Below are 14,172 nucleotides of genomic sequence, written 5' to 3' on the forward strand. Positions count from 1 at the left end.
TATATATATATGTATATCAAATTAATTTAGATAGAAATTTATGTAATATATATGAAAAGAATGGTTTTGCTAAAACATCTAAAAATTTAGATAGATATTAATCTGAAAATAATTTGATCGAAACATCAAAATAGCCCTTACTGATACCATGCTCAATTCGGTGCCTCATCCCTGCCATCGTGGGTCACTACAATCAATTTAGAACATTTTCACCTATTAAATGGTTCAAAAAATCTCTAAAAATTCACGAATATACATTCAACTTTCTAGAACAAATGTTTAAAGTATAAACTTCATTTTGGAAAATAACAAAATATAGTACAAGTTATAATTACCGAAAGACTCATAAGTTGGGAAAAAGTAGCATCTAATTTAAAAAATTGTAACTTTTTGTAATAAATAAATGTAAAAAAAGACTCCGAGATTTTTTTAGTTTGGATATGAAGTTTTGAAAAAAAAACTATAACTTTGAGAATTCTACAAAAAGTTGAATTATTTGAGCACACGAAGACGAGTAATTTTCAACAAGGGACAAATATTGTAGGAAAAATCGAGTTAAAATATGCATTTTTTTATTTTAGTATAAAAATAATGTATTTTTTAATGAAAAAAGGTTCTCTCTAGAGTACACGCATCAGAAATCGTCTTTACTCGTATTCTTACTCTTTACTCCAACCGTACATCCATCCAGAGCACAGGAATCCAGAGATCTTCGCACTCAGCTACTCTGGACGTGAACTCCCTCCAGAGCACAACATACGACTCTCTGCAGCCGATCATAACGTCTTATTTTTATTCCACTCGAATTATCTTTGCAAAATTCATAGGCGTGATGTACTTGAAAAATTTTCTGATCTCAGGATGAGCCTTCAGTTCTTGTAAGAGATACGATCCTACTTCTGATACCAATTGTAGGAGCCGGCAAAAAAATTAACGAAGTCTATCGAGATTTGAATTCGGGATCCCTCGTTTACAAATCTAGCACTCACAAAGGAACCTCTCGAGGTGTCAAATTCTGATTTTACTACAAGTTCACAAAGTTTCATTAAAATTAGAATTTGACACCTCGAGAGGTTCCCTTGTCAGTGTGCTACGCCAACGACGCTTCACTGTTGTCATAATTATTCCGGTCGCTTATGTATTTTAAATGACCTTATATCAACTTATATACGGTTCTCCTTATTTTCCTACTGTACAATGATGCTCACCAATTGATTTCTCGCACATAAAGCAACAAATCCAAATTTTTCTGTTGACGTTGCTTTTGCAATAGTAATCGTCAATACCAGAGCGATGTAATTTTAATTTACTTTTAACTCAATTTTTTTATCGGAACATCGGTAAATTTTAAAACAACCGGTCATCCAACCGTTTGCGAGCAATTGCCGTTCCTCTGCAAAACATCGCTCTGGTCATCATTATCATGTTTATGATTGTATCTATATCTTCGACTGCGGTGAACCAATATAACATCACCTGTATATGCACATTTTGCATATCTGAGGAAGACTCAATCGCGCGCGCGCGTGAGACCGAAACATGTAATATGATTAATTGATTACAGAATATTATAAGGTATTTACTTTTAATTTGAATTTTCATGGTTTAAAAAATTTTTTACGTTATATTGACTCTTATATCCTGTACTCTCTCATTATTGTTATAATTAAATTATAGTCATTATTGTAATTATTTTTATGGTAATATTAACTATCATTATAGTCATTTTCGGTTACTAACTATATATATTTGTCAATAGACTTATATTGTACATTATTATCATTATTATTATTATTACTAATATTACAGCAGTAATAATTAATAATCATAATTATATAATACTAACATGAATTATGAATACAATACCAAAAATTTTTCTCTCAGTGCATGATGAGCAATGCTGCAAAAAGTTAAACATTCCAGCAATCAATTTGAATGTGTGTGTGTCTACCAGTTTGAATTCTACATAATAATTTTGACCAAGAAAATTATTTTCAGGTGTGCGTCTAGATAAATTTTTAGGTACTTCAGCTAAATCGTTCCTTCCATCTAGTAATAACTCCAATACATTACTATATATTTATTAATAGAAAAAGTTCTTCTAAAATAATCGTTTTAAAATAGCTATTTTTTTTACTATATAATAGTACATTTATCTTTATCACAAAAAAGGAAATATATTATTTATAATATACGGCACACATAAAAATATTTCCGTTTCTATATTTTAATTGCGATGGTATTAAAATTATTAAAATTATTAATTATTATATATGTATTATTACATCGATGTATCAATAATCAATAACGCTGAGATATTCGCGTTATCACATTTCTGTGGACGTTACACTACGATATTTCCCGGAAACAAGAGACTTGCCTATAATTACCACGGTTACCGGGAACTAATGACACCGACGGACGTATTATTAGTATACACTTCCAGCGCACACTCCAACGGTCTTATCTGGGCCGAGGGGTAACGGCGACAGTTCGTATAATTGATTCGGGATAATGTTGTCATCTTCGGGCTACCAGTCACTGCACCAGAAATCTGTCGTTTACAAATTCGTTTTTAGTGGTCGTTTGTTTTACCCTTACGAGTTCACCTCGTCGCAATTTCCTTATTGTGCCGCTTTTTTTGTCCGTCAAGACGGAGGAAACGGAAAAGTTTCAACTTCAAGTTGTAAGTTTACTCCATTATCATGACTTACTTCCACCTTTTCATAATGTGACACATTTCGAGCAGAGACAGTAAAATAATTTGCTACACAGTGATACATCTTCTTAATTTCAAATTCGACTTGATTTTGTGAATTAGAGATCTAGTGTAAGCGCATCATATTTAGAATAATAAACATTTTCTTAAAATTCGCTAAAAAAAAAGAAAGATGAAAAGAGAAATTGTTGTTTGGTCCTTCTCTTATCTTGAGTCAAAATCAAAATGTTAAGAGTAAATTGATTTTCTATTTACTTTAATTACGAACTTCTGCTTTTATTCTTCAGTCATAAAAGAAACTAAAATAAAACTGAGCTGCTTTAAAAAAGTTTAGATATGCTTTCCTTGTGTACAGTATACTCCTAACTTTTTTCCATAGACAAAATTTATAGCAGACGATAATCTTTAAATCGGCTCCCTTTCTTCTAAACTTCAACCTAGGCTCAGAAAAACAAGCCTATTGAATGTAATACTGTTTTTACTCTGCTAAAAGGTTGATGCTCCATTAATAAATAGTTAAAACTCTAACTAGTTTTTGAAAAAAAAGAAGCTTTTTTTTAAGTTAATTTATTCAACTAACCAAAAAAACAACCATAATTTCTATCATTTTCAATCCAAACTAATTCAATGATGTGCACATTTTAAGCGGATTTTTGTTGTATTTCATGTGTCGCGCGATTATTTACTGTTGTATTGATATAACACACTATTATCACGAAATCTCGTACGAACAATCAGGTGCTACAAAATTATGTAATTTTTCGATCAATTTGATAATTCATATGTTAAAGATTAATGGAAAATTATAATTATATAGCTCAATTTTCACAATATATTCTCAAATATACAAAACAATTAGGTATAAAATAGCTCCAATCTCAATATATTGCACATATTATAAATAAATAAAACGAGAAGAACAAATTGTGATCAATTTTGTCTTTCTCAACAAGTAATGCATGTTTCTTGTGGGGCTTTTCATACTGAAAAAAAAGAATATACTTCTTACAAAATTCCATGAAAAAATTTCCTTTAATTTTTAGAAACTTCGTTTTGAATTTTTTATATAATTTTAATATATTTGTAATATGTATATAATATATGTAAAATGTGTACGTAGCTGTAAAAAAATTAATATTTTTTTAACAGAATATAAAAATAAATATGACGATATAAAGCCTCTTTTATTGTTTATGTACAATTTCAAGTGATATATTGAAATAATAAAGCCTATTAGCAATATTTAATGTTAAAAAATTACACTAATTTACAAGGTTCTATCTCTCAACTCCCGAATGGTACTTATTATGTATTTTACTCTGTAAAGTTAAAGAAAAAAATTGTAAATTGTTCAAATTTATAATTTTTTAAAAATAAAGTCTTCAATTTCTCAAAATCTATGAGTGATGGAACTTTTTTAACATTATTATATATTTTTTTAACATTTTTAAACATAAGGGTTATCATTTAGATGTTGAGAAATAGAAAGGGTTAAAAATGCATTAGGATTATCATTCAGATGTTGAGAAATAGAAATCTTGTAACACCGTGTTATTGATAAATTCCTGAAAACGTACGAATCACATTTCTAAATATACTTATCGACAATTCGGTATCAAATAACCTCAACGTTTCGTATGAAAAAAATAAAATAAATATTTTCCGGACTGTCATATCGCATACATCGTCTTCTTTCAATACATACGTGATTACGCGAAAGCAGCAAACGTTATCGCGCTGGAAACTGAAATATGAGAAATCGCTTCACGCACACCGCTTTGCGAAACGTCACGTTCGTAAACATCCATCGGTCTTTTTGAATGTAATCGACGGTGAAAATATTTCAGGAGCGCCGATGGAACTTTATCTTCGACCCCGTTTTCAAAGACCCTATATTCCATCGTCAAAGCAGACAGGGAGGCCGAGAAGAGGAGGAAGAAGGTGATGCGCTCAGGATGTTTGTGTATTCGGAAAAGGATCAAGCTCATATCGCGAAATCCTCGACGCTACGTTGTATAGCGTCCCACTCATATCTAGCATTATTAGAATCTAAGCCCTATCATATGTAGATGTTCGTAACAACCTCCCTATCTATGCCGTTCGATCGATCTCAAGCGTCGCCTTTAAGGCCACGCTAGGGTTTTTGAAACACTTGAGTAAGTTTCACACCGGTAAAAGTTATTCAAGTGTTTCGCCGGTGAGAATATAATTGGAAATTAGATTCTTCTAAAATTCATATATTCTTGTATATACAGGGGTGTTTCTGCATACAGTGCCAAAACTGCTACAGCGGCTTCAGCATATGAAAATAAGTCGAAGATGTTTAATAAACATATGTCCGATTCCGAACGGACTAATTCCGACGGCTAAAGCCGCTATAGCACTTTTGACACTATATGCAGAGACACCCTGTATATATGATCATATGCAAAGACACCCTGTAAAGACACCCTATATATGATATGATATATATACACTGAAAAAAAATCTGATTGAATAAATTGGAATTCTGGTTCAACCATTTTTTAGAAAATTTGTTAGAAAATGAAGGAAATAAAATTCTTTCAGAAATTACTACATGAGTATGATTAATTCCTTACTAAGTATACCAGAACTTCATGATAATAATAAATAGTACTAAATTTACTTATGCAGCTAGGTCAGTATTACTTTTTAATAAAAAAATGTCTAGTAAATATAAATAAAAGTTTTATAGACCCAACCAAAAATGCTAATCAAATCCTTAGTCTTAAATTTATCAAACATTTTTAGCTTTAAAATATCGAATCAAGTAACTTCCATCCCATCTCTTCCCTTGTTTAGAGGCGTGCGACTTCCACGCGAAACGACTCTCATTCTATCTTCTTCTCTGCCTGGGAGCGCGCGACTTAATTTTATTATACTACTATATTTGGTTGATAATGTACCTATATGTATAACCATGAAAATTAGTGATAAGATCATTTTCAATATCAAATGTGAAAAAATATCAAAAAAATGGTTTTTCCAAATTTGACTTTGAAAATGATCTTGTCGGTAATTTTCATGATTATATTTATAATTAGCACATCGAAATACAGTAGTATACCAATCAATAGCAAAATCGGAGATTTCAGGTTTTGAAAATTTATAACTTTATTACGTTTTGAAAAGCTCTTGACATTAGCTATTAGATTCTGGCATAAAAAATAGGGTGTCCCATTTTTAAAAAATCGATTTGACTTTGACTTGATCTTGGTGATGCTCCACTCAAGGCGGTGCCACTCGAATTGATAAGAGATCTGTATAAAATAGATTTTTTTACACCTTACAACTTTTGTCTGAAATATTCTTTTCGAAAACGTCATTTATATACTCCTCCCGAGTATAAATCCGGAATCCCAACCTTTTTTGAACACTCTGAATATGTATGTATTGTTACACCCGCAGCGGGCGGTCTTGCAACCTTGCGCTCGCGTTCTCGGCAATAAATGAGATGATAAATACGAGATAACATTCGTATTTAAATAAAGAATGCTCGTTTATTGAACACCACAGGCAAATATAATGGAAACGGCGTGTGGAGAAAAAGAACGTAACAGAGCACGTCCATGCGGGATAACGACTTGACACGAAACTTGAAGTCGTTTGCTTGACAATCACGCATCTCATTACCCAGAGAACGCGCTCTTCGTTTTCCTAATTTTTTAAAGAAAGGAACAAGTCAGAAGGAACAAGAGTCCAGAAAGTAAGCAACATATCTCAATCAAACGCCAATAATTTATTTTAAATAGCCCGAGAGATATACGATCTTTGGCAGTTCGAAACAAGTTGCGAAAATTTTTGATTTTCTAATGTGAAAACTTTAAGTTTTCCCTACATACAAAATCATTTTTTTAAATATACCTTATTTAAAATTTTTTGTTATTGAGTTATCTCAGATCAAATAAAATTTAGCATTTTCACTTTAAATGCTCATAACTCATTAAAAATCATTTTACTGCAATTCAAGAAATAAATTCTTAAAGCTGAAATTTTGAATGATATAATTAAATTTTTTTTAAAATATGTAAATACATGATACACATGAAATAGCACTACGAATTTTGTTTCAATGCAATACTCTTCAGTAAATTGCGCCATGTATGAAGTAAAAAAATAACAAAAAGAACTTTTGGAATAACCTAGTACAATCTCAGGTAGGAATAACGTATAGATGTCGTATATACGCACCGCTTCGCTCAAGCTGGTGATAGTAAATTAAATCTGGCGGATTATGAAGCGAGTAAAGACGAATATATGCATAAGAACGGTTTACATTTGATTTGCCCGGAATATCTACCAGGCTGTTTGTATCGTTAACCAACTCCTATGCAAGAGTAAACGATTTCATAATGGAAACTCGCGGTTGATATTTCAAATAAATCGTGACGTTTGCCTCTGAAGTGGATTATATTTCAAGAATCAATCATTTCGTGCCACGCGTATTTGCTGAAAGCTTATTAAAAAATCTGTGATTATATATGTATATGTATATATATAATATAGGTATATAGAGGAAAGGTCCCTATTATGAGATACCGAGTTCATTTTGAATAAATACTAGAAGAGTGTGGGCATAATTTAAAAACATAACAGATCATTTTAAAGGGAATTTAATAAGCTTTAAGATACTGTTATGTAAAATTTAATTCAAATACTATTTTTTCTGAAAATTAAAGAAATGTAAAAAGTGAACGAATCGCAAAGTCAAAAAATTGTGCTCATAATAACCCCGAAAATTCGATAATAAAGCGCAAAGTACATCAGTATAACAACTAAAAAACTTTATTCAATGTTTCTAAATACAAACAAACATAGCCAATGTGTACGCAAAATCAGCATGCAATACATTGTATACCTAGGACTCATCTTCAGGTAGTTGGAACTAAGCATCACAGAAACAGTAACATTCATACTTCAGTAACGATTGTCACTCGGACATAGGAGCATAGGTTATTTCGTATTAGAAGTACCGTGAGTAATTGAGTACCTCATATTACGAGTTCCACGCCTTACGGTTTTATGATCATCAAATCTAACTTTCTATAATTAAGAAATTCAGCATACCCTGTATTTTTCTATCATAATATGATTTTACTCTATCACTGCATAAAGAATTTACTGCCAAATATTTATTTATTAAATAATAAACGAGGTTTAAAGACTCATTTCAATGAAACTTGAAGACATCCAAATTCTAAAATCTTTTTTTACAACGACTACAGGTACGATTTAATAATGCATCTTCCACTAAATAGTTTTCGACTTAAGAGCAATAAATTCTTGGTGGAATCAACAGATAACATTTATTAGTTTAGCAGAAACGCCGCTATCTCATAATTAGGCGCCTATCTCATAATAGGAGGCTTTCTTCATATACAGGAGGTGTATTCTAAGTACACTAAAAGATTTTAAAGAGTGATTGCTCACACAAATTCAAGACTTCATAAGACGATTTGTCGGAAACGACTTAATTTCAAAGCTGGAAAAAAAATTTCGTTTTTTCGAGTTATTATGATATAATTTGGTATATGTTTAATAGGCATGAAAGCATATCTTTTGGGATTATACATTATCTTTTTTCAATCAAGAGCGGACCTAAGGACAAGCAATTGTATCCAACAAACGGCACGGACGCGACTTGGTTATTAACAGCGCAAATATTTAAATGTCATTAATATATCGATATATTCGATTCTTTAATACTAAATATCTATGTCAAATAGATTATTCGCTTGAAATAGTTTCGGTGCACTTGTTTGTCTTTCCCGCCATGTAATATTCGTACATTTTGATCGACCGAAAATTTTTAATGGACATTGTCAACGTACGGAACATCCCATGTACGTACAACTTTTCTTGACTTCTTTCGGAAAGTGTCGTAAAACCCGGTTTCGCGTTACGATCTTATTGCCTATGTAAAAGCCGGTTAGAGCCGAAAGTTGAAGGAATCGCTATGTATTCAAAACGAAAATTCCGTGGCAGATATCTTCCGCTTAAGTGACCAGCGAGGCGCGTAAAGCCAGCAAATTCTACCTCGTCTTTCGCTGCGGAGAAGCTGGGTGCACCTTTCTCAACAGTAAAAGTAGTCGAACCATTGAAAGTTTAACGCGCCGTAAGCACGTATAGAGTCTTCTTCTACGTAACTGTATCTGGCGCATGCAGCTTTTTCCTCGCGTCCAGCTCGAGATTGTATCGGATGTGCGTTATGAGCCAGCAATAAATAAGCAGCTTCAGCTTTTACACGTAGCAATTCACGGTGCTTAGGTTCAATCACGTTCTCTCGATCACTACAAGGAAGGAAACTACTCGTGAATGTATTCAATATATCCGGCGTTGTGTTAGTTAAAATATCTCTAAACTTTGTTCAAGTAGAAAATGAAACTACTATATATACATATAATATATAATATAATATATACAATATTAATAATATACATAAAATTTAATATATAATCATACAAATTAAAATATACACATACAATTAAAAAATATAAAATATATATATAATTTTATGTTTTTATATAATAATATAATATGTTACATTGTAAAATGTATATATATTATATGTTACTTATCTTTGTATACATATATAAAAGCAATACTTTTTTTATAAAGTTTTTAAAACATTATATAATTGTGCATTAAAATATAATTATTAGATAAAATCATATATTATAACGTATTACCTATTAGTTTCACATTTAATGTACTCTTTTTTCGTACTCATTGAGAGTATGAAGGAATGAAATTCTACCCCTATCGAATATGTGGGGGAGAGAGAGAGAGGGGAAGGGGTAGTTTTGAACACTTTTTCTTCTTAGGCTCATAAATTATTATGTAATGAAATTATTTGTATTTCTGTTGTGCTAGTAGTTACAACAGATATTAATGTACAATGATAAACCACAATAAATATTATAATAAATATAATAACGACATATATATTTTTTTATATTTTAAAAAAGCACTCTTTTACATTCAAAAATATCAAAAATAAAAAATCAAAAGAATCCTTCAGGGATACTCGCTCGACATAATCAACTGTATCTTAATTAATATTGGGAATTTCACTTTCGGATAAAAAATTGTATATTCTTAAAACGCTAAACTATTGATTTAAAAAAAGAATTTTGATTTTTCGAAAGTTTCAAGGTGAAATAACCCTTTAACTTTTATAACTTACTCTCTCTTATAAAAAAAATTCTTATAAAGCGATTTTTCAAGATTTCGCATCTCAATCAATAAGAATGCACGTAACTCTATCATCACAAGAACTAGATAATGAGTATGGTACTTTCCAGCAAGCGACACAGTGTAACACAGTGATCATGTAATCTTCGTTTAACATTAGTATGGATGTAATGATTCACTGTGTTACACTCTGTCATTTGTGTTTCTTGCTGGAAATCACCCTATGTCAGACAATTCAGGTTCTACTGTATATGCATGTATTATATACAAGTTATAGATTACAGGCTGTGTCCTGTAACTTATATATAACTTGGTTAACTCTTATAAATGTGGAAAGATATTTAAAAAACTGTGTATTCGTACTGTCGAAAGCGATTACAAATATGCAGTACAGAGAATCCTTATCCTTGTGCTTGCGTTATAAATCTTTTAATAATATATAGATCGTGTCCGATGCTCATCAACAATCAAACGTAACCTTATCATGTGTATCTATGAGTCGCGAAAGACTGAAGCTTATGGCACATACAAAAACGTAATCAGTAACACGTAAGCAGTAAGCAAATTGGCCAATCACAGTAAAAACCATAAGACCAATAGCAAATTCAATGTTACGATTTCCTTACTGCATACGTCTTACTGTCTTACATTTTTGTATGTGTCATGGGCTTTATGGGAGCTCACGTAGCTCGCCGCTCGACTGAAATGTTCTAAGGTGCCCCGTTTGCTTTGTTCAAATTTACCCCTATCAGTCACATTGAAAAGTATCTTATTTTGTTCATCAGAATACCGATAAAAACTAAATATTTCATCTTTATTACGTAGATATGGATGTAAGAAAAAACAGCACAATAAAATGTTAATTATTTAATGTTTAAATGGTTTAATTTTAAAATGCTTATGTGCGAGACGAAACGTTTAGTATGAAGGCACAAAAACACAAAACGCTTTTAGATTAGATTAACCATTGCAACAACCGCAGCAGCTACTTGACGGTTATCTGTGACTGTATAAGCAGTTCCAACATTACAATTTATAATCGCAGAAAAGGACAGTTCATTTTTAATTTGTAAAGTTCTGAGCTGCCCCCCCCCCCTCTCTCCTACTATATTGCTTTGACGCAATATGGATAGTATGATGACACGGATTCTTATATTTATATTTATAAATATAAACGGCGATATTCATAATATATTATTACACAGAAAATTCTATTCCTTCTGGCATTATATAGGAGGGATAAGTCGTTATAGAGGAACTATAGGTAATTCCGAACACCTGGAGACATTTTCTAATTTTTATTTTCTTCTCATTGTCAGTCTCAAAGAAACGATTGCATAGAAACATCCACGACAATTGTCTTAAACATTACTTCTTTTTACAAATTTTTTAGCAAATTAATATTGATTACTTAACAAAAATATTTGATAACGCAACTTTAATTTTTAATTTCTTAACTTTTTCATATTAAATATCTTATTGTAAGATATTATACTTAAATATCTAATTCAATTATAATATCGCCTATTTAAAATCAAAATGAAAGAAGAATTTTAAAAATAAAGTAAAATAAAATAAATAAAATTCATATTACAGTTCTACGCGCAATTTTTAATCTCCTCTCAAAAGTCCATTTTTATTTTATATCATTTATACTTCAAAATGCTTATGGATGCTGCATTTTTCACTTTTTTAATGAAGGAAACGAGTATAAGGAACTTTATTTTGTTATATTATCTGTCATTTTAGAAATCAAGTAAACTCGGCATTTCGTAATGGTAAATCACCATGGCCGAAGAGCATTTTGGAATCAGCAATTAATTTCACGTGTCCAATCTAAACGAGACAGCCTTCGGTGTAATTGATTCATCAATTAAATCACTGTTGCGATATATCATCTTCGCGATAAGTAAACGACAGAAACATGACCGTTACTGCAAACGTCTGATTTGTCCAAACTCGTTACGCTTCGAATTTAATGTATTAATCTGCCTCTTTAAGAAACATTATGGCCATTTATGGTACCATCATACTTAAACTATGATATGGACAAGTTAGATACCACATATCACTCTCTTGATTAAAAAATGACACAACCTAATAAATTAAGTTTTCCAAAAAAAAAATGAAAACTATTTTTCAACTTGATAGAAAATTATTGACTAATCAAATATTTTCAGCAAATACAATATACTCTTAAAATGACCAAATAATATTTTTGTCATTTTCGTTTCACATCCCTTAAAAAAATTATTCCTTTAAATTGTAACTATTTTTCTAAACCATTCTTTTATTTAATTGTAGATATTAATTGTATTAAAACCATCCTTTTTTTTGAGTTTTGACGATTTTTTGTAAACTTAAGTTAGTTTACTTTTGGTAATTGATAGGGTAATGTTTATTTAACTCATTTATGGTATTTAATAATGAAATCGCGTTTTTTTAATTATGTCACTTTTGAAAAGCGCGTTACATATAACCCTTAATTGGCATCGTAAAAAAAAATGTTAAATTGTAAGTAGTGTATATTGTAAGTCGGATGAAATCACCAGTTAAGAGTTAACATAAATATATTACATATATTCAAATATATGATACAAGTAATCAGGGAACGGAAGTAACTCGTTACTTGTAACCAGTGTTGTACCTAGTGTAGTAACTACAATAGTTAAAACGTTAAAAGTAAAAAAAAAGTTAAAAAGTTAATAACTTTTAACTTAACTTAGTTAATTTTAAATGCATTAAATTTTAACTTAACTAAGTTACTTTTAAACGTTAACTTTTTAACTTTTTTTTAAGTTAAAAAATTTTTTATCTCTTTTAAATGCCATAGAAAAATAATAAAATATAATAAGACTAAGGGTATATATTCGTAATTCGTTCATATTTTAAAACCATTTTAAGTAATTTCTTAAGATGCTAATACAGCCCTCTGATTGGCTTATGCCATAAGCTTTAATCCGGATCTACAATAGGTGTTTTAAGCCTTAAGTCATAAGAAATTGACCAATTACAGTCGAATGCGAGGAGAATATTTAACTGTAATTGGTCCATTTTTTATGGTTTAAGGCTTATTAAAAAGTAAAGACCTAAAAAGTTATGTTATATCATATGTGAATAAAAAATAAAAAATTTAATTTACTTAATAATCTATATTGTAGTTGTTATTTAATCTCATTTTAAAAAAAATTAGGACATTTTTATCTCAAAAATAATTTTTTTCGAAACTAACTTTTTTTTTAATTTAAGTTAATTCAATATTAACTTAACTTTCGTTAAGTTAATTTTTTATTCCTTCAACTTTTAACTTAACTGTATTGATTTTGTAAAGCCATTAACTTTATTCAGTTAAAAAAAAACATTAACTTACCCAATCCTGCTGGTAACGAAGTTACAGTTACAAGTTACTTTTTTGGTAACTTTACTAGTAACTACGTTACTCTTTTTTATAACTGTAACGGTAACATAGTTACATTTTTTGGTAACGATAACGAATTTTGCAGTTACTTTTATTGTTGCTTTGCACATGATTGGACATAGTTCGATTGAACACAAGCCACTCATAGCGCTTGAGACTAGAAAGCCTCTAGGCACTTGTCCGCTGTGATTCGTGGTCGTCAATTTTAAAAAAGTAACAGAAGAATAACGAAAAGTTACTTTCTCAAGTAACAGTAACTGTAACGAGTTACTTTAAAAAATCGGTAACTTGTTCCTTTTAAAAAGTAACGTTCCATCCCCTGCAAATAATATAAAAATTACAATTTTTATGTTTTAATGCATTTTGTTTTTGAATTACATTTTTCGTAATAGCTCCTATTTGATAAATATAAGAAAGAAATGTATATATCCCCAAAATATTTCATAATTTATCTTCTTTCCAGAATATATGTACCGTTATTTTCCTGAAAAGAGGGTAAAATAGAGAGAACAAGAAAAAGAGAGCATCACGTTTTCTCAGTTCCGTACGTAGAAATCAGGACTGTCAGCAGCCAATTCTGAACTTCAGTTATTAAATTTTAAAATACTTTGTGATTTACCCACTTTCGATAGTAGGTACGATGTTAAACGCGACATTGATTGTATTCGTGAATCAGTGTTAGAAAGTTTTGACATTCGTGAACTTTTTTCTGCGACTGGTTCGACGTTCATTTTAGAATTCGAAGATTCGGCATCGGTAGTTGCTGGACATCGAATTTTTATGCAGATATTTATTATTAAAAAAGGCAATTGATAACTAA

The 14,172-nt window shown here is 30.5% G+C and overlaps 1 long non-coding RNA gene across 1 annotated transcript; it reads right to left on the bottom strand.

Moving 5' to 3' along the window:
* Window positions 1-226: 226 nt before the first annotated feature.
* LOC108731123 (uncharacterized) lies at window positions 227-13,630 on the bottom strand. Its single transcript, XR_001937003.1, has 3 exons — window positions 13,301-13,630; window positions 5,367-5,374; window positions 227-236 (listed from the first exon to the last, which is right to left on the bottom strand). It is a non-coding gene; the product is annotated as an uncharacterized lncRNA (long non-coding RNA).
* Between the last annotated feature and the right edge of the window lie 542 nt (window positions 13,631-14,172).

This window comes from Mycetomoellerius zeteki, unplaced genomic scaffold (genome assembly GCF_001594055.1).
Source record: "Mycetomoellerius zeteki isolate Tzet28-1 unplaced genomic scaffold, Tzet1.0 scaffold1, whole genome shotgun sequence".
NCBI classification, from domain to species: domain Eukaryota; kingdom Metazoa; phylum Arthropoda; class Insecta; order Hymenoptera; family Formicidae; genus Mycetomoellerius; species Mycetomoellerius zeteki.